The sequence below is a fragment of the Heterodontus francisci genome, chromosome 9 (genome assembly GCF_036365525.1).
Source record: "Heterodontus francisci isolate sHetFra1 chromosome 9, sHetFra1.hap1, whole genome shotgun sequence".
Taxonomy (NCBI): Eukaryota; Metazoa; Chordata; class Chondrichthyes; order Heterodontiformes; family Heterodontidae; genus Heterodontus; species Heterodontus francisci.
The window spans coordinates 62,231,890-62,252,857 of NC_090379.1; the positions used below are offsets into that span (position 1 = coordinate 62,231,890).

General features: G+C 42.0%; 2 long non-coding RNA genes across 4 annotated transcripts in view; both read left to right on the forward strand.

The window, feature by feature from the left end:
* Nucleotides 1-2,754: 2,754 nt before the first annotated feature.
* The window catches only part of LOC137373821 (uncharacterized), an 82,669-nt gene continuing 64,455 nt past the window's right edge, over nucleotides 2,755-20,968 (forward strand). For all 3 annotated transcript variants that reach the window (XR_010975710.1, XR_010975708.1, XR_010975709.1), the window contains exon 1: nucleotides 2,755-2,903. This is a non-coding gene — a long non-coding RNA (uncharacterized lncRNA). The remainder of the gene's footprint in view (nucleotides 2,904-20,968) is intronic.
* Nucleotides 8,464-16,118, forward strand: LOC137373822 (uncharacterized). Its single transcript, XR_010975711.1, has 2 exons — nucleotides 8,464-11,168; nucleotides 13,941-16,118. It is a non-coding gene; the product is annotated as an uncharacterized lncRNA (long non-coding RNA).

The following is a 20,968-nucleotide window of genomic DNA, read 5'->3' on the forward strand; positions in this document are numbered from 1 at the left end:
TGTGTCATTCAACACAAATATTGTCATTGCAGGAAATTCATAGCCTTTGTTTAATGTAACAATAGCAACAACAACGTGCCTTTATATAGTGCCTTTAATGTAGTGAAACATCCTAAGGTCCTTCGCAGGAGCGTTATCAAACAAAATTTGACACCGAACCACATAATGAGACATTAGGACAGGTGGCAAAACATAATTGTGGCCTGCTGTGCACCACACAACTTTAGGTTATGGGAAGGAATCAACTTACCTGGGGAGGAGCCCGTGGAACTTGAAGGTCCTGAGCCGTGGACCCAGAAGTGAAGGCGTCACCTGCGCTTGGATGGGTCAACGCTTTAAGCTGTTGAGCAGTCAGATGGCCACTCTTGGCAGAGGTGTACTGCAGCTGATTGCCTCCACCAATAATGAACCTGTTATATGGACTGCTTCCCCATGGACTGTAATCTCAGAGAATGACAGACCAGAGCATTTAAAGTGGAAATACAATTTTAATGCAACAAGTAAGATGACATGAACTGGTTTCCAATATCAACAAGGTGCAATAAAAAAGTGACATTTTAATCAATGGGCATGAACAGCAAGATCCAGATCTTTTTCCATAAAACTACATTGGTGAGCAACAATGGAATAACTGTACAGTTGCAGTACATCTGGGGAGTTAAAACTGTCCAGGCTCAGCTGTCTGCCGAGGTTACCAGCCTAAGTTAAAATTGGATCCATAGCTCCTAAAGTCGTTCTCTGCACCAGAATAGCAGTGGCAGAATTCAGTGCATAGGTGTACTTATGGCATTGTACAGTGAATCTATACTGAAATAAATAAAATAAAGAGAGCTTATGTAAATTCCTTTTCTGTTACTATGACAACATTTTCTGTAGTCTTGTGTTAAGCATATTTAAATATTATTAAAATAAAGCATATTAAAATATCATGAATGCATCATCTCTGTCAGATGTAACTGATATGCTCTTTACTGTAACTTCTGTGAAAAAATGTAGGCTATATTTAGCCCTGTAATTATTACTAGTGAAATCCTCTATGAAGAAAATTTGTGGATTTTCAGTGCCTTGCAGTAGTATGAGTTCAGGGGTTATCACGCCAACTAATGCATGCCATCACACCTAAATAGTCAGTAAAGGAGGGTGAGAGATTAGGAAGTACTTATGGAAAAATAAACTTTAAAAATTCTTAGCAAGTTATTTGTACACTCAAACTATTCCAAGATTAAATTATGGTTTCTGTGGTTCTTATTTTATAAACTGTAATTAAAGAAATGTAATTAAGATTACAGACTAACAGAAAATAATAACAGATACAACATAAATTTATTTGGAAAGTTGCCTTTCATATTCTCTTCATGTTAATCTGTCCATGTTTCAGAAAGTCAGTGTCTTTGTTTATGCTGTTGCCAGCAGTCTCTTCATTTGTTTGCTGGCTGCTGCACCAGTTTATGGCTTCATTGATGTGGTTTTTTGCTGTAAAATTTGGTGAAGAATCACTTGTTTGAAAGCAGTCTTACTTTTGAGGCAAGAAAAAAGCCGTAAAAATACACCAATGATTCTCAATCCGGATGTGTGTAAAAACAGTATTTCATATGATTATGGAAAATCATTCTTCCGTTCACTCTTACAGAGCGCTTGAATTAAGATCCAATCCACATAATGAAGCATTTGTATTATTCCCTTGATTAAAGTCAAGATCAAACTGTAAAATGGCAAACACTCTACAGGTAAAATAAAGCCAGTTTCAGTTTGAACTCAGTGCTTGATATATCAATGATTTCACTTCAATTGTGTATGACACATGCTCTACATTTTTTAGTTTTCGTGTGCTCCTGTTCAGATGTTCCTACATATGTAACATGACTCAATCTGATTTTCAACAAAAGTATCATAACTTCAAAAGCAGTCGTACCACAGCTCTAGCGTTCTCATCTCTGAATACAGTTCTCAATGAACTACCCTCTCCCATATGAACAGGAGCTGCACTGGTGGATTCAGATCAGGAACTGGCAACCTATTTATAGTCCTTTGTCAACATCACAGCAGAAGCATTTCACATTTCAGAGCGAATTAGAATTAAAAGTATATTCTTCACTGAGCAGAGTTCACTTGCAATCAAAAAATATTAAGTTGGTTGACAGACAGCCAGTGTTGATTTGCAAGCTGGCTGCTTTACAAAAGCCATCAATTAAGTGTGAGTAATTTATATAAACTTCTTTTTTCAGGACTACAATTGGAGCAAGGTGATATTAGGTGGGCTGACCCACTTGTTGCTCAAAGCCAAGGAGATCACTTGTAAACGGGTTGCCTGGTCATTCACCTAAGGGACATGGTAATTTGCTGTAATTTGGATTCATTCCCATGAACATGCTAAATACTGTTTCAAGTGAGCAGCCAATTTTGTTGATGCTGCAGCAGATACAGCCTGGACTACGTGGAGCCAGTATGTTGACGAGAAGCACTGTGACCCCAGTCAGAATTCAAGAGGGATAATGAAGGGTTAGTGACCTTCGCTTTACTGACTGGGCAGATGAGTGAAGAATTCTGCTGATGTACAACTAATATGAACCAACGCTGTCGATGTGCTGTGGTGACATAAACTGGATTTTGTTTTAAAAACTTAGCAGAAGCTGCTGATTTCAGATGTAACCTTTGTACAGTTTTAGGTTGTTAGCTGGGAACAATTAGTGAATTTTCCTTATTCTAGTTATCTATTTTTGTAGTGTTGAAACATGTGCTTTTGTGCCAATTTAATTTAAGTCCAGCAGTCCACTATAAATTCTTAGCTAGAAACTGAAACATGCTAACCCTGTTCTATACCTCTTTCTAAAATCTTTTTTACCCTATTTTTCTTCTTTTCCTCCCCCCTTCAGGGCTGTACATAATGTCAGACATCAAAGCTGGTAAGCATTATATTATCTTTACTGTACACATTGAATAAGGGTTTATGTGCAAGCTTTTTCACTTGTATTTACAAGTTTAAGGGTGTGTTTATATTGCAAGTATAGTATCAAAGTGTCTAAATTGCAGTTTACTGGAATTGAGTCTTGATTGAATCAAGACAGGGAAACAGTTTGAAACCTAGAGGAGTCTTACACCACTTGTTGATACAGCATGAATTATAACTCCGGTGTGATTGGAAAAGTGATTTGGGGTTTCCTTGGAACTCTTGGGCACTTTGAAACTTATTTAATTGTACTGAGTGTGTGAACTCTCCTACCCATTCTCTCTACTCGTCCTTCAATTCCTCTTTGAGGTGACTGGAAATTTTTGTTTCCTTGGAACTCCAGAGAGGAAAAGTGGGTGGAAATCCATTAGACAGTCTCTATCACTTTATGATGTCATGGAATTTCTAGAACTTTCTCAAATATTTGGAACCGGTCCTTTGGCTACAAGAGTCACAGATCTGACAATGTGATGTTAATGACCGGAGAGGAGATGTTTCGGTCCCTCCAGCGTCAATTTCTTCCCATTATGACCAGGATACCAGAGATGGGCTTTGATTCTTGCCCCTCCCCACTCCCTCAGAATGGAGCATCTGAGAACAATAATGCAAACACGATCTCAAAGGTTAGCTTCCACGTTCCTTCTAACAGGGACCTTTTAGGCCTTAAGACTGCTGTTAGGCGACCCGGTGGCCAGTCTCACAGGCACTGATTCTGTCCCTGATTAATCAGCATAAGCCCCTGCCAGGGGACAGGGATACCTAGGGCTGCAACCAGGCTACGTTAATGGCCCGCCCTCTAAATTTGGGTACTTTTTGCCTGGACAGGTAGTGTGCACTTTTAAAGTACTTTGCCTGCCCTGCAGCTGGGTAACAGGGAGGAATATCAGTGACTAAAATTTTAACCATTGCGTGGAGATCCGCAAATGCATATGACCTTGCACGTGAAAGCTCTGTTTGAGGCAGGATAATTAAAGTTTGAGCTTGGCAGTATAAATGGATACTTTTTAGCTGATATTGATGCTGCAGCTACTGCCCTCGTACTTACCATATCTAAACCTATCCATTTACAGCAACTGTAAGGAATCTCTGCTGTTACCTCTTCAACAATTTCTTGCCTTGTATCAACATTATATAGTGATGTGCAGTAGTTTTTACCTTCTTTGCTGTGAGTGTTCTGACAAATTTGAATTTTTTTTTACAAAAAGCAAAGCTTGAATGAACAGATTTTTACTGATACTTGAATAAATGTGGATTACAGTGGACAGACATGCTTAGCGTCATTAATTTCTATGTAGCTGCTGGAGTTCAAGAGGTCACCACGCATAATCAGAGCACAACTGGATTGGACCAGTTATCAGACATAATAGCCTAACTTTTTGGTAAATTGGTTTATTCTGGGATTAAAGTAATGCTCATTGGAGACTAGGTTAATATTGAGAATGTGTGCTTTTTTAAAAAGAAATAAAGAAGACATTGAGTACAAACGATATTGAGTATGTTGTGAATTGGAGACATCATTACATATATCACTGTAGCCAGTGCACATATGTGAAAAGCAGAGTGCTCATATGCTCTGGCAATTTACATACTATTAAACTTCATTTTCTTTTGGTTTTCTCTGGGAAACAAAGTGAGGTAGTGGTAGGAAGGGTGCAAGAGAGAGAAACTGCTGCATGGGGATTCGAACTGACCATGGGAGACAACAGCGCCATGTTGTCTATTAGTTTCTGGAATTGAGGCAACTCCAGAATCAGGTGCACTTATATCATTTAAGATTTCAAAGGCACTTTTACATTAGAGGAGTGCAGCTGATGACGAATGACTGGCTTTTCCTATTTAACTGCACCATTAGCATATACAACCTGATGTTCAGGGAACTGGCAACGTTGTAAACTCATGAAAGCGTTGTGCCTATGAATGTACCATTGGACTAAGACTGGCTGATCCAGCGAAGTAATCACAGTGAGCCATTTCTGTGAATTTGCACTTCTGCGTCTCCTTATTAGCTATGCAACCCAACATGGCTGAGTGCAACAGGGGGTGAACAGTGCACAGAGGCTATTTTCCTTTTAAATAGAGAGGTATTTTCAAGGGTAGTTACAGTCATGATATTAGTGTGTAAATCTAGCATTCTATTGCAATACTAAGCACAATGGTCAGATTTTTCCTGTTCCTATTCCTGGATTTGGGTGTATTGGATGAAGGACTTAGAGGAAAATTTGCTGGAGGATTGCTTACCCATAATTTTATCTATTTAAATTGATGGTTAAAAATTAAGCAGGCTCCTTTATAGGCATGTGGTCCTCCTTCCCAATTTTTCTCCATGCACCCAGGCCATCCACTATGCTCAGACACAGGGCAAGAAAACCTGCACCAGTTTCAAACCAGATTCAGTACCTGCCTTAGCACCGAGCTGATGCCGAATTAACCTGAATGGATGCCCACTCCTTTGGCTTCAGTTCTGTTCGGGTGTCTTTCCCCATTTTACCATGTAGCTGCTGCCTGATCCAATGATTTAGGTCTGGATTTTACCACAGGCTTCGGGACCCCAACACCAGGACCAAATGGGGGGTCCCGAGCCTACGCTTTTTCTCTGTAAGACTGGCTCACCAATCTTCCTGGAGGTGACCTCCTAACTGGCTGCTTCTGCGCTCGCCGTCCAGGCTCCTGATTCTGCTTGCCCAATCAGAGGGCTGGCTGCGCTGAAGCCTTGGCAACCCCACTGGGAAAGGTAGGCGCTGCTGAGGCAGGTTGGGGACTGCGAGAGCACCTCAACAGGGAGGTGCCTTCAAAGGCATGGATCTAAAATAAAAATCACGAGAGCCAAAGACGTTGGGCACCTCAAAGTGGAGGGGAAACTAGTCCGGATGAATTGTTTGGGCTGCGGTGTGGCCTTTCGCTCCAGCGGAGCCCTATTTGGGGCATGGAGCTTCTGGCTTCAATGGCCCCTTCGGTCTGCCACAGAGAGGCCACGACCATTGAGCCAGTGACCTCTGTACGCAGAAGGGGTCGCTTCACCAACGAACTCACAATATCACCCCAAATTGAAGCCTTAAACATCTCAACTGGCTGCCCTCCTCCATGGAGCGGTCAGCTGATCCTACTCTCAGCTGTCCCTTAGAAAGTTCCCTGGCACCAGGAATGTGTCAGGGAGCTGTCCCGACGTGGTTCTCCCCTATTTTTCTGGCTGGACCCGCCCCTCCCCCCACCCCCCTGCCTTGAGGCCCATCACCAAGGGGCTGGGAAAATTCAGCCCTTAGTCTATAAAGGGTGGGCTACATTATCTATATCCCCTTAGTCACAAAGGATAAATGGGAGAGAGCAGCAAGGCATATGAATGTTGTGAGGAGAAGGGGAAAGTTTTTCACCAGTGAGGTAGTTATCTGAAGTGGTGCCAGAATAGTTTGAAGCCATGTATCGCCCAATCTATTTCCACTTGTGCTGTCAAACATATTTAGTGGTTTACTGAGTACGGTATTATACTTAAAACCTCATTCTCCAAGACTCTTGCCCAGAGACGTGATGTTAACCCTTTAGCAACCTGGCTATTTGAGTGCATTTACATAACAACTTTTAAGATTGTTTATGGTATAATTCCAGATGAGGACCTTTCTCCAGAGAGAAGCAGTATCAAACCATTTGCAAAAATGTCTTTTAATCCTCCTGGATAATTTGTTAAAGGTTTAGACAATGTCAATATGGCCACTGTACTTGGTAAACATTTAAATGTAACCACTGGGAGGATTTCTGTGCCTGTAAGCATTGCAGAAGATTTGACATTTCATCTCGACATGCAAATGGCATTTGATTGGCTGAAACCTGAGGCAGTAGCTGCAGTCTAAATGCACTCTGAAATAAGGCATTCTTTGTGTAGCAAAAATCCCCAACCTTGTCCATTTAAGCTGCTTCTGGACGGCTGCTTGTTTGGGCCCGATTCTGGGAGCTTACATTATCACATCTGTCTCTTATCCCATCGCAGAGCCAGATTTTCGTGGGATTATGATTCTGTCACTAAGATCTGGGAGCTGGATTTATTAGTCTTAATGCTAGCACTAGCTCACAGATGCATGGATTATGCAACCTGATGTAAATAATGACTTAATAAACCCTGAAAATCTTCCTATTTTTCCCCCGCCCAAGAAAAATCCACACCGCAGTGCAACACAGTTGGGACATCCAGGATAACTGCTACTAATCATTACCTAGTTAAATCTGCTGAAAGTGCTCAAGTGTACATGCTCGGTCAAAAATGGTTTGGGCTTGTCTGTTTTGAATGAGTTGCAGTTCCAGTGCCAGTTGTGGCTTTGCTCATCTTCCAAAACATATTCATTCGAACTTGGATAGATGGTCCATCGGAGTTGGCATTTCTATACTACATTGCCTAAAATACATAGCTAGCTTTCAGAGGTTTGTTTATATGAAGAAAATGAGCATAATTTGCCAGAAAATAGTATAAGCTGTTTAGAAAATTCCAGAGTCAATTTCTGTTTATTGTGAAAGGATCACTGTGACTCAGGGTGGAATTTACTTTTTGTTTATTGAGTGAATACAGTGTCCTGTGTAAGAGTTTTACTTCAAAGTGGAAAGCTCAGCATACAAACTCACTCTTTCTCTAAGAATTATAAAATGAGGCTGTTTGGTTGCAAGACCGTACCTCCATGTTGTGATCTAGAACATACCTTATATTTAGTCTATAAATGTGAGGTTTGTTTCCACAGTCTTGAGTCCTGTTTTTTCATGCCAGTGAAAATAGAAAAAGTAACATAATATGTAGAGAGGAAAATTAAAGTTCGCAGTTGCATTATAGAGCTCACTCTGTCTCACAAAGGGTGCTTTTGTATTATGCCAATGCTGTCACTCAGCCAGTGGTAATACCAGAGATAAATGTCCCTGGCTTTGTAAGTACATGAAGACCCAGGAGTAGAAATTCAGCATAGGTGGTAATGCAAAACGGGCAGTATTGCATTGACTGTCCATTATGCGCCTGGCCTGATATTCAGCTGTGGGGACTTTTAGAGCTGAACTTAGTGTTCCTGTCGTGGGTCCTGATGGCGAACCCGGAAGTGGGTGCTGTCGCTGCCTGTGACGTTTGCGACCGGCTGACCGCAATTATGTGGCGAGCAGCCACTTATTATAATGGAGGTATGGGACCTGTCCAATTACACGATGGGGCAGACTCCAAGATGCTGATTGCGGCATCAGATGACTCTGGAGCAGATGCTGGCACCATATTTAAAGCAATGCTTGCATTGCAGCCTTTGAGAGATTTACTGATTCCAGATTGCTGCTGGTGTTGTATGGTTGTTTTTAAGCGTGATGTCCCTTTAAGATCTTTGTATGCTAATGAGCTAAGTGCCAGGACATACTCATATGACTTGAAGCCTGAATCACTCTCCAACCTAGAAACAAGTTCTGTAAATAGTTAGCTCTGTGCTGTATATAATAGTTAGCTGTTTAATAGACCAGTTTGAGATCGTCAACCAACTGGACTTCATGCGTCTCATTTATGTTGCATCAGACAACATAAAAAAATCATTTTATGGCAGCAGCTGTGGTGAGAAGAAAAAAGTCTAAGTTGAAGACCATGGGTAAAACAGCTCTGAAAATGACCATTCCTACAGCCACTACAGAGAAAGCTGAAAAAAAATACTGGCTCAGTCAGTAAAAGAAAAAGAGAACTTAACTCAAGCTGTAGAAGACAGAGCTCAGCATGACAGGCTGCAAGGAAATTGGGTGAGTCATTGTGCCGATGGTCGAGGGATACTGCTTTAAAAAAAAGCTCTGAAGTCCTTCAAGATTGCCTTTTTCTAAAAGCTCCATGTGAAAAAAAAACAGAAGACCTGTCTTCTTTCCCAGGTTGATCGAGGTTGGCTTCAATACAGGAGGCGTCAGGTAGAAAAAACATGGGAAAACCCAGATCACTGCAGAGCCTTCATCAACATTAAACTACTCGAGCATGAATAAGAGATTCCATTCACAAAGCCACAGTTTAAAAAACTATTAAAACCACTTGAGTGTGAAGAACATAAAAACTATTAAAAAAAAGCACTTGAACTGCCTATTGTACAGCTGTGTAAACAGACAGACTTAAGTGCTGGAAGCAAGATAAACACATAGCACTAGCAAACACCTGCGCCTGTCAATCAAAGCAGCTGGTCTAAATAACAGACAGTTTCTTAAAAGGGGAACAGTGCAGAGTCATAGAACATGTCTTAAAGCAAGTTTTAAGCAAAGGAACAGCAGGGGGATGGATGCCAAATTTTCCAGCATGAACTGTAAAGCCTTGGATATTCTAACTGAGTTTCAACTTTTCCAACAAAGAATACAATTATGGTTCACAGACCAAATAATAGTAGAACTGGAAAAACAGGCTGTGACAATACTAATAGCAATTGGAAATGAGGGATTACACAGAATCAATATCTCAGGCATATCTGAAGAGGACCAGAAAAATCCTGCAAAGATATGGAGAGAGCTGGAAGGTCAGTTCGATTATGAGTAAATGTTCAAATTTACTGCCTGGAATTGATGTCTTACAGGCACCAGCCATGGGAATCAATAGACCAGTTCATCAGCAGACGCCGTAGCATCCAATGCAACTTCTCAGAAACTGAGCTGTCAGACTGAATAATGGAGCTGGTGATCATATCAATACCCATTGAAGCAATTCAGGAAGACCTCTTGGGAAAAAGAAAGGTCACAGCATCGATGTGCTGCTAGAAGGTGATAGGAAATACTAAGTCATTGTAGCTGGACGACAGCATTTGCAAGCACTAGGTGCAGCCAACAGTATTGATGCCATGACCAGGTCGAAAAGAGCAAGCAAGCTGTGTGGTAAATGTGGTTGGTCCCTCTCACCGCGAAATTGCCCTACATTTCAAGACCTGTGCAATGCGTGCAGTGCAAAAGGACACTGGGCCCACCTATGCAAGAAATCTGGCTCCAAAGACGCAGCCAGAAGTCACATTCGTACACAAACAAACAGACAACAGATGCAGAAACAGGGTAACAACAGCAAGGAAAGTGCCAGAGACCTGCGTAAACACAAGCCGATACATGAAGTCTATAGCAAAACAGACCTGAGACAAGACTCAGAGAGAAGCAATTCTCAGTCAGAAGATGAGCAGGCGTTCTATATTGTGAACTTGACACATGATGTTAATGAAGTCAAACAACTGGAAGCTTTCACCACCATTAACATCACATGCCCAAAGAAAGCTGGCAAACATGCACTCAGGGTCAAGATTGACACTGGCACCAGTGCAAATATCCTACCAGTCCAAATCCTCAAAGATATGTACCAGAGTCATTGGAAATCAATGATACAACTGACAAATGCAAAGTTATTTGCATACAACGGGTCACCCATCCCTTGCAGTGGCGCACTGACAATACAATGTAGATATGGCAAATCGGCATAGCAACCACAAATGTTCTACCTAGTAGACACGAGTGGACCAGCAGTGGCAGGACAACCAATGTGTAAGGACCTCAACATTATAACCATCACGAGGTCACCAAGGTACCCAATACAGCTGAAGCGATCAAGGGTACCCACATTGAGTCATTCCACAACCTACAACAAATGTACCTGGACAGGTTCAACGCAATAGGAGATTTCAAAGGCGATGCCATGCTAAACCTCGGGAGGATGCAATTCCATCAATCCCAGAATGTGCAGAGTGCACATACAAGAAAAGCTTAAGCATGAGTTAGATGACATGGAACGCAATGGCATCATCCGTCGTGTGCATCTTCACACAGACTGGTGCAGCTCAATCATGTGCGTACTGAAGAAGGATGGAGCAATCAGGGTATGTCTAGATCCAAGACGTCTAAACCGCTCCCTAAATAGATGCCCCCACAAGATTACGACATTAGAGGAATTGAATCCCAAGTTTACAGGAGTCAAATTCTTCTCCAAGTTGGAAGATAAACATTGGTACACCTAGCTAAGGAATCTCAAGAAGTTGCCATCTTCAGGACACTATTTGGAAGATACTGCTTCCAGAGACTATCCTTCGGCTTATCTGTCAGTCAAGATCTGTTTCAGCAGCATATGGACAGAATTATAGTAAACGTGCCAGGCTGCATATGCATTGCCAATGACATTGCGGTAATGGGCAAAACCAAAGAAGAACATGATCGAAATCTCCATGTACTGATGGCAGTATCTCGTTGCATAGGGCTCGTTTTTAACAAAAAGAAGTACCAGGTGAATGTAAGTCAGATCAACTTCTTTGGCTCGATTTATTCCGGTTGCGGAATCCATCCCTTCCTAACAGCACTGTGGGTGTACCTACCTCACATAGACTGCAGCGGTTCAAGAAGGCAGCTCACCATCACCTTCTCAAGGGCAATTAGGCATGGGCAATAAATGCTGGCCTAGCCAGCGACGCCCACATCCCATAAATGAATAAAAAATAAATAAAAAATTGAGTGCCATATTGAGTCTACCTCATATTGCCATATTGGTGCACCTGAAGAACTCATTTCTGACAATGGGTATGTGGACAAACCTTTCAGGGATATGTGCACCAAATGGGGCATAAACCATGTGATGTCCTCACCACAATACCCTCGATCTCATGGTCTTGCCCAGCGAATGGTTTGCATAGTTAAATCACTTATCCTAAAGTGTAGGACAACGAAACTAGATTTTTATGTTGCCATGCTCCACCTCAGAACTACACCTATGGATATGGGCTTACTGTCACCAGCAGAGATCGTGTTTGGCAGACAAGTACAGATGACTCTGCCAAGCCATCATCTGTTTAAATTCTCTGAGATGCAGGAGACACTGCTCGAAAATCAGGGGAGAATAAAGATGGTGCATGACCACCACACGCATCAGCTACACGTAGGACGCAGAGGTATCCAAAATTTGCAGTGAGCCTAGGTCCTACGAGATTACAACACCTAGCAGAGCGGTGTTGAGAAGTAACTAAATGGCCACTTAAGGGCCCTCGCCCGCCTCCACGGGTATTTTACCCATGGCAAGTGGGTGTGCTGGGGACTTGAAAGGGACGGGGGGGCATTGCAGTCGGGCACAGGGTGCCTGATTGAGGGCCGCCCCGCCTCCCAACCCACCCCTGTGACCCAAGACACGCCCTCCCCCGCAAACGACTACTCCAGCCTCACCAGGGAAGGACCACCCTGCTTAACTTCCTTCCTCAATCCATGGTGTCAGCTGGGCTGCAGTCCCAGCAGTGGCCATCGCTCCCGCTGGTGCTGCTGGGACTAAGAGCTGCCGGCCCGCTGATTGGCCGGCAGCTCACTGAGGCGGGACCTCCTCCCTAAAGTGGGTGGAAGTCCCACCTCGGAACAATTAAAGCCAGGGGACTCCTAAAACACGGGACGGATCCCCGGGCTAGGCGGAAGCGGGTTCACCGCTTACTTTCAAGTTGGAGTCCGGCTCCCACCCATCCACCGTAAAATTCCGGCCATGGTGTTTAAGACCCATGTCAGCTGATCAGTAGGCCTCCAGAGCACTGTCCTTGCAGAGATGATGTGGTCTTGACATCTTTGCCTTTGCTATTCCCCTCGGCTTATGTACTAATGGCCCTCAGTGTCCACCCTTGCTGAGAGCCAGCCCAGCATCTAGTAGTATGGCCATCCGACCCTCTCCCCCAATAGTATGGCTGCCCGGTCCTCACAACCGAGACCAAGCCCTCCTGCGCAGAGTTCACAGCACTGCAGGCCGGCAATGGCCTCTGCTCTCCCACTTCCCCTCTCCAGTGCTCATCATGGCTGCCTTCCCACTGAGGCACTGAGGCCTCACCTCGGTGCCGCCACCTTTCAAGAACTGGGGATCTGAAGCCACGTGACAGCCACCCTCTGTTCACTTAATTCCAAACCCCTCATTGCATAGCAATCAATTGTATGCTAATGTATTATAATTATCAGTTCAGCAATTTAAATTGCTGTCCCATTGTGTCAGGGCAGCGATGCTTCCTTAGAGCTTTCCCACTGTTGACTAAATCTGGAACTGACATCAGATTTCTGGGTGAACAAATCTGACGCTATTCTTCGGGCCCTCACGCCCCCATTCCCACTCTAAGTGGCCTCGCAAAATTCTGTCCTTAGAATGGAAGAAAAAAATGATCTCTTCACACTTTTAGGCGGTGGGTGGATATGGAAAGTTCATATCATGAGTCATCATAGTCCCAGTTTTAAACAGAGATGAACATGAGGCCAATGGGGCGAGTGTCAGGCTTGTGAGGCCCGGGTCTTGTTTAACCATTCCAGTCCCGATTCTTGTCTGAACTCGGCGTCAATGACATGAAGCCATTGAGCAGGAGCCTCCAGCTGGAGACCTATGGGAACTGTCCCCAGCAGTCAGTTAAGTGGATTGGATGGTGTGTCAGGGATTGCGATTGAGGGAGGGAAGGAAAGCCTGGAGCAGTGTTTCCTTGTGGGGCTTGAAGGAGCCATAAGGAAGCTTAAATATTTTAAATGAATTCAATTTCTGTGCTGTCTTTTGAGCCAGCTTCCTCTGGCATCTGGTATTCTTGGCATGGCTGGCACCAGGTGCAAGCTCATGACACAAAGTCAAAATAGTGTCAATGTCTGATTGCCTGGGGCAAGGGCTTCACATGATGCCTCAAACGGAACATGCTTAGTGTGAAACTGGTGTCACACTGCCGATATTTTAAACCCCAGCATGCCATGTTCTCCTTGGTCACAGGGGTGGTGGAGTGGGGGAGGGGAGGGGATTGGTTAAGATCAGGGATATATTTTTAAGCACTTCAAAAACATAATCATGTCAACTTCCATTTTTGGGGGGATTTTATTAATTAATTAACCCTTCTGCCCTCCCCCACTCTGCAGGATCTCTGTTAATAGTTCTGTGCAACGCTGAACTGTTATCCTAATCTTGCTGTTTTCCTTCCCTTCCCATGGTGTGCCAGATGGATGTTAAACAAACAAAAAATGCACTCTCTCCTCCATCAAATAGAAAACTAATGTTAATAATTCTGTTTTTTTTGCCCAGGTTTGGTGAGCATGTCTAGCCCATGAGCTGCAGAGAAATTCCTCACTGTTACAGAAGACTTGAAAATTAAACTAACCATGTAGTAAGATTACACTGAACGCCGGGTGTCCTTGCAATACCTTACTGCTACTAGAATTTTATTGGCCACTTGGGGAATTACTCACTCTGCACCTCGCTACGAGACACAGAACTGCAATGTTCAAAAGATCTTGATATAATCATGTCTGACAGAAATAGCACTTGCGTTTTACTCAGTGTATGCAGCCAGACTACTTTGTTTGAATGCTATTTTGTGTTTACCATTTGTCCTTTGGATTGCAGAATTAAAATGGAGCAAATGTAGGCGAATGTACTGATGATGGTTTTGCTGGTGCAATCTCATTTGTATTCAGTGTTTATCTCATGTTTTTACTGCACCTTGTTAGGAATGCTGCTGGTGCATTTAAACAGATATATTAATAAACAGAGAGGGAGTTCTTCCCTTAAATGCATTGCATCAAATGACCATTTTGCAAAGAGATTTCATATCTGGAGCGACTGAACCCAGCAGCAATGTTCAGAGATTGTGATTATCTATTTATTTTTTATTTTGATCTGTAAAACAAAAGAGTTTTTAAAAAACTATGATAAATTCTTCAGGATATTCTGTTCCATCTTAACAGTTTAAAACAAAGATACAAGGGATTAGTTTACTTGCAGTTTGTACGGACTGTGTCTTTTGAAACATAACCCATCTCATTTCTCTGATAGCTATACTGAATCAAAAGGAAGATTTCACCCCGCACCGCCCCCCCACTGCCACCTTGTCGGGCTACATTTCAAACCAACATATTTTAATCTTGAAAATTCAAAACCTAATTCAATTAAAGGACTGTCTCACCATGGTAATGTTTCCTACCAAGCACATATGCATGTTTATGCATGGATAGTATAGCAAGCAATGTAATCATTTTATTGATTATCTGTTGTTAATTTATTTTGATTTTACATTTAATGAAAATGAGTATTATAAATGTGGCACAGAATCTGCTGCAGTATGAACTTGATGCAGTGGTCAATGTGGCAGAGCTGTAGCAGATTGTAAGGACTGGGCTTCACTGAAATTCTCCAATACAGTGACATTGTCACTGTAAGATTTTGTATTCTAGGCTTCCCCAATGTTTTAGTGTGGAAATAGTGTTATTGAGCCATAAAATATTTATCAATAGACTTAGTTCTCCAAATTGATCCTAACACGATTCAAATATGAGTCTTGGATTAGCACTAAAGTAAAGCCATAGGAGCCATTGATTTTGCTTAACTTAAGTGTCATCTCTTAAGGTATCAGCTGTGGTTCAGTGGGTAGCATTCTCACATCTGAGTCAGCAAGTTGTGAGTTCAAGTCCTGGTTCAGAAACTTGAGCTCATAATCTAGGCTGACACTTCTGTGCAGTATGAGGGAGCGCTACATTGTCAGAGGTGTAAAAGATCCCATGGCATTATTTGAAGAAGAGTAGATCTCCTGGACAGCATTTATTCCTCAGGCAACACCTAAAACAGATGATCTGGTTATTTATTTTGTGGCTGTTTGTGGGAGCCTGCTGTGCACAAGTTGGTTGCCACATTTCCTATATTACTACAATGCTTACACTTAAAAAAAACTTTATTAGCTGTAAAGCACTTTAGGACATCCTAATGTTGTGCAAGATGTATGAATGCAAGTCTTTCTTTCATCTCAAAAGTCCCACTTGGACGCTGCATTGGGACCACCTTTGAAGAATCCTCAGTGTCACCAAAAATGGTGCAGATTAAAAAGGCCCAATGTTTGTGCTGAATTCAGCGATTCCAGCCAGTGGCGGGGTGTTGGGGGTGGGGGGAGAAGGTAGGTAGTGCGTGTAACAATTGGACTCAATGGTCCTGAATTATAGGGGAGCAGGGGGAGATGGAATCAATCCAGGATGAATCAGAATTCATAGATTTTGTTTCTGTCAGATTGTAAAATGCAGCCCTTTAAGAGATTCTCAGGCAAATCTGTCTGCACTGTCTATTTGATGTGAAGTAACAATTAAGAGTAAATTTCTGCTGGTTTTATTTTTGGAAAAAAAATCAATGCCAAATAGTTATTGCGCTGATTTTATAGGATGAAAGAATAAAAATACAATTATTGTTTTGATTAAAAAATTATTTTTCTGTTGTTAATATGCCTTCATTTTTCCTGTTTTGATTAATATAGTTGCTGCCAACTCAGAATATCTTGATTGGCTCAAAGCCACATGACAACTAATCATTACAAAGTTGGATATCTCCAGAAGTACCTAAATAACTGTAGGATTCATAATTTGCTGCAGTATTTGATTACTTTTGGTATTTATTTTGATAAAATGTCACACATCGAATCATCTTGATTCAAAACATTTCCTGTGCTACAAGCTACAAGAAAGGAACTCTCAAAGCTCAATGGGTTTTTACCAAAGAGGTGGTAGACAGTGTGGTGAATTTTATTACTCCTACGTTAAGAATGAATCAGACATCATGAAATACATGCATTGCATTGCAGATTAATTTTCATTTACACTCTCATTAGCTGTGGACCTTGCCTGCTCACAATAGTAACTATTACTCATTTATGTCCTGAGAATTGTGTTTTAAAGCCAAGGGCATTAATAAGACCTAAAATGGTTGAGTACATTTAGTCAAAATATTTTGAATATGAAGAACTGCTATGTTCATTCATAGAGTTCATGTGTTGAACAATAACCTTGTTCAAGGCTTGGAAACATTGAACCCCTGCTTTGGTAACAAAATAGATGTCCCTGATTACACCATAGCCACCTAACCTCTCAAGGGATCTGTGTCTCCAGTCTGTGTAATATTAAACAGCTCTAGCTGCAGGCAAATGTCAAATTCCACTCACATTCTGAGGCCCTTTAAAGAAACAGTATCCCCTTTATGTTAGCTTATGCAAGCCATATTTCAAAAATTATAAAAATAAACCACATGCAACGTTCCCATCAATATTCCACAACCTTCAGAAAACAAAGATTCAGTTGATTAAATCAAAATAATTGCATTTTAAAAATTAAAATGTGTTTGTTTTAAACTGATGCACACTTATGAAGAAGATGGAAAAAGAAAAAAACTGTTGTGACAACGTTATGAATGCTACTAAGTGCTGTTTTAATCATTTCAAGAAAAATAGGGTCGACATGTATAAGCATGAGAGGGCTCCTGGGCACTAAAAAGTTTCATCATCTAGCACTAAAAATAGTTAATTTTTATTCAGCACAGTGTATCAATTATTTTCAAGGTCATCATTAACAGAAAGAGACAATTGAAGTATTTATTCTGGGCGATGTTGTTTTTGGCATTAGGTGTTGTGTACATTTCTGACTATTGTGTTTTGATTATAAGAACTAACATAAAGGTGTCGAGTTTATCATACCATAGTGGTTAGCAAGCTACTGTTTTACATAGAAACATAGAAAATAGGAGCAGGAGTAGGCCATTCGGCCCTTCGAGTCCGCTCCGCTATTCATTATGATCATGGCGGATCATCCAACTCAGTAACCTGTTACCACTTTCCCCCCATATCCTTTGATCCCTTTAGACCCAAGAGCTATATCTAACTCCTTCTTGAAAACATACAATGTTTTGGCCTCAACTGCTTTCTGTGGTAGCGAATTTCACAGGCTCACCACTTGCTGGGTGAAGAAATTTCTCCTCATCTCAGTCCTGAAAGGTTTACCCCGTATCCTTAAACTATGACCCCTGGTTCTGGACTCCCCCAACATCAGGAACATCCTTCCTGCATCTACTCTGTCAAGTCCTGTTAGAATTTTATAGGTTTCTATGAGACCGCCCCTCACGCTTCTGAACTCCAGCGAATATAATCCTAACCGACTCAATCTCTCCTCATACGTCAGTCCCGCCATCCCAGGAATCAGTCTGGTAATCCTTCGCTGCACTCCCTATATAGATGTGGCCTCACCAAGGCCCCGAATAATTGCAGCAAGACATACCTGCTCCTGTACTCGAATCCTCTCACTATGAAGGCCAACATACCATTTGCCTTGTTTACTGCCTGTTGCACCTGCATGCTTACTTCAGTGACTGGTGTACGAGAAAACCCAGGTCTCGTTGCATATTCCCCTCTCTCAGTTTATAGCTGTTCAGATAATAATCTGCCTTCCTGTTTTTGCTACCAAAGTGGATAACCTCACATTTATCCACATTATACTGCATCTGCCATGCATTTGCCCACTCACTTAACTTGTCCAAATCACCCTGAAGCCCACCCAGTTTTATGTCATCTGCAAATTTGGAGATATTACATTTAGTTCCCTCATCTAAATCATTAATATATATTGTGAATAGCTGTGGTCCTAGCACCGATTCCTGCAGTACCCCACTAGTCACCGCCTGCCATTCAGAAAAAGACCCGTTATTCCTACTTGTTGTTTCCTGTCCGCCAACCAATTTTCTATCCTTCGCAATACACTACCCCCAATCCCATGCGCTTTAATTTTACACGCTAATCTCTTATGTGGGACTTTGTCGAAAGCCTTCTGAAAGTCCAAATAAACCAAATCCACTGGCTCCCCCTCATCAACTCTACTTGTTACATCCTCTAAGAATTCTAGTACTTGTACTTTTAGTTTGTTCTTTTACTTGTACCAGAAAAATGTTAAGAAGACTGTACTTTTGCTAATTACTTTTTTCATTTTTACATTTAAAAACATGTTGATATCAACAGTGTCTATTTTCATAAAAGTGAAGTAAACATGGCAGCATCTACTAATGCATTCAGACATGTCAGGAGAGACTTTAATTTCCTTTGCAAGTTAGAAACAGGGCTGTAGGGAATTAAAATGGACAATGTGGACTTACTCAACCAATCGCACTTCTCTGCCATACAGCAGGAAAGTCCTCAAAAGGTAAGTGTTAAAATTACTCTTGTGCGGCCAGAAGGGGCAGGAAAGCCTCTTTGGGATCCACAAGAATAGGGTGAATTGCTGTTGTCCCAGGTCCCCCGCCTCTTTGATTCATATGAACATACAAATTAGAAGCAAGAGTAGGCTATTCGGCCCCTCGAGCCTGCTCTGCCATTTGATAAGAACATGGCTGATCTGATTGTGGTCTGAACTCTACTTTCCTGTCTACCCGCTATAACCTTTGACTCCTTGTTAATCAAGAATCTGTATAATTCAACCTTAAAAATATTCAATGACTGTGCCTTCACTGCTCTCCAGGCGAAGAAAATTCCACAGACTAACAACTCTCTGAGCGAAAAAATTTCTGCTCCTCTCCGTCTAAAATGGGAAACCGCCTATGTCCCCTTTTTCTAGTTTCTACAGACCCACCATCTCCTACACCCACTTTGCCAGTTGGTAGTTATAATCCACCCTATAGGAGGCAATTCATCAGATGGGCAATAACATGTCGGAGTTGATTATCCAGCCCTTATAGAAACATTCTGAATTTAATTTCGCTGGAACCAATGGGAGGAGCATCGGATGGGTTATATCGTAGATGGGTGATCAGCTCTGCCACATTACCACCAGCCAGCAGAGTTGGAAATTATCCCCATACTGTTACTCTGTTTCTTGCAGGCAATAGATGCATATCACAGGGTAATTTCCTTTGCTGCTGTAACATTGAATATCGTCGGATGTTGGGGCCGCTGGCTCCTGATAACCTGAGGCAAACACCACAGGAAACATGCAAGATTTTCTAAATTTTGTGCTTAATAGGTCATCCCCATGCCTGGCCTTTGCAAATTTGTTTATCTAGGGATGCTACTGGATGAACAAGACTTGAGTGCTGGGAATCAATGGCCCTAGCACTCTATTAAAGCAAATTTAAAATCAGCTTAAACCAATTCAAGGTAAGGCTGCATAATCAAATAATCAATCTGTCACTTGTTATGACAGTACTTCTATATTTTTTGTTAAGTATTTGTTTGAGGACTCACATATTTTGGAATTATGGACATTGTTTTATTTGGGAAAATAAAAGGATTCCATAGATGCTGGACTTTGTGTTTTTTTTTAAAAGAGGTCATCAGAAGGTCTTTTGGACTTGCTTTGTAAACAACCCTTACTGGAAGTCACCTGTCTTCAGATAAATACCCAGCAGGGGCTTTTTGACTTGGAAAAGATGTTTACAGAGAAGTGACGGGTCAAGATTTATAGGGGTCAGGAGGCTTAATTCTTGAGATTTGTTTGATTTCGCTTTGGACAGTCAGGTGGGGTTTGGACAATGTTCTGAAAGGAGTTTAAGAATCAGTCTGCCAAAGAAAAAAACCCAGCTTAGCCTTTTTCCATCTCTTTGAGAAGCTCTTAGAAGTGAGTGTAAGAAATAAAGACATTGATGCTGCATGCCTCCTGAAAAGCCTGCCAGAATCCCCTGTTACCGTGTTTCTCCTGAAAAGCCTGCCGAATTGATTCTCAACGTCGCCAGAAAAGAACTGTTCTAGGAAGATCCCAGAGACAGCCGTCTATGCGTATTAGGGACACCAAACAAAAAAAAGGACAACTGACATCTTCCCAAATCTCTTTTTTTCTTCAAGAATTAGCAAGTATTCGGCCGAAGTATTCGTTTTTGTATTTTTTGTAACAGAGCTCTGAAGAAAAAATCTGGTGTGTGTGTTTGTGTGTGTGTGAGAGAGGCTAAGGTAAAAAGGGAACTTTCATATTTGATTCTATATGTTAATGCTTTGCTTCATTGCTGACTGGCCAAGAGAGTGTGGGAAAATGGCGCACTGACACGGAACACAAAAGTCCGAGTGTATCAGGCCTGTGTCCTCAGTACCTTGCTCTACGGCAGCGAGGCCTGGACAACGTATGCCAGCCAAGAGCGACGTCTCAATTCATTCCATCTTCGCTGCCTTCGGAGAATACTTGGCATCAGGTGGCAGGACTATATCTCCAACACAGAAGTCCTTGAAGCGGCCAACATCCCCAGCTTATACACACTACTGAGTCAGCGGCGCTTGAGATGGCTTGGCCATGTGAGCCGCATGGAAGATGGCAGGATCCCCAAAGACACAT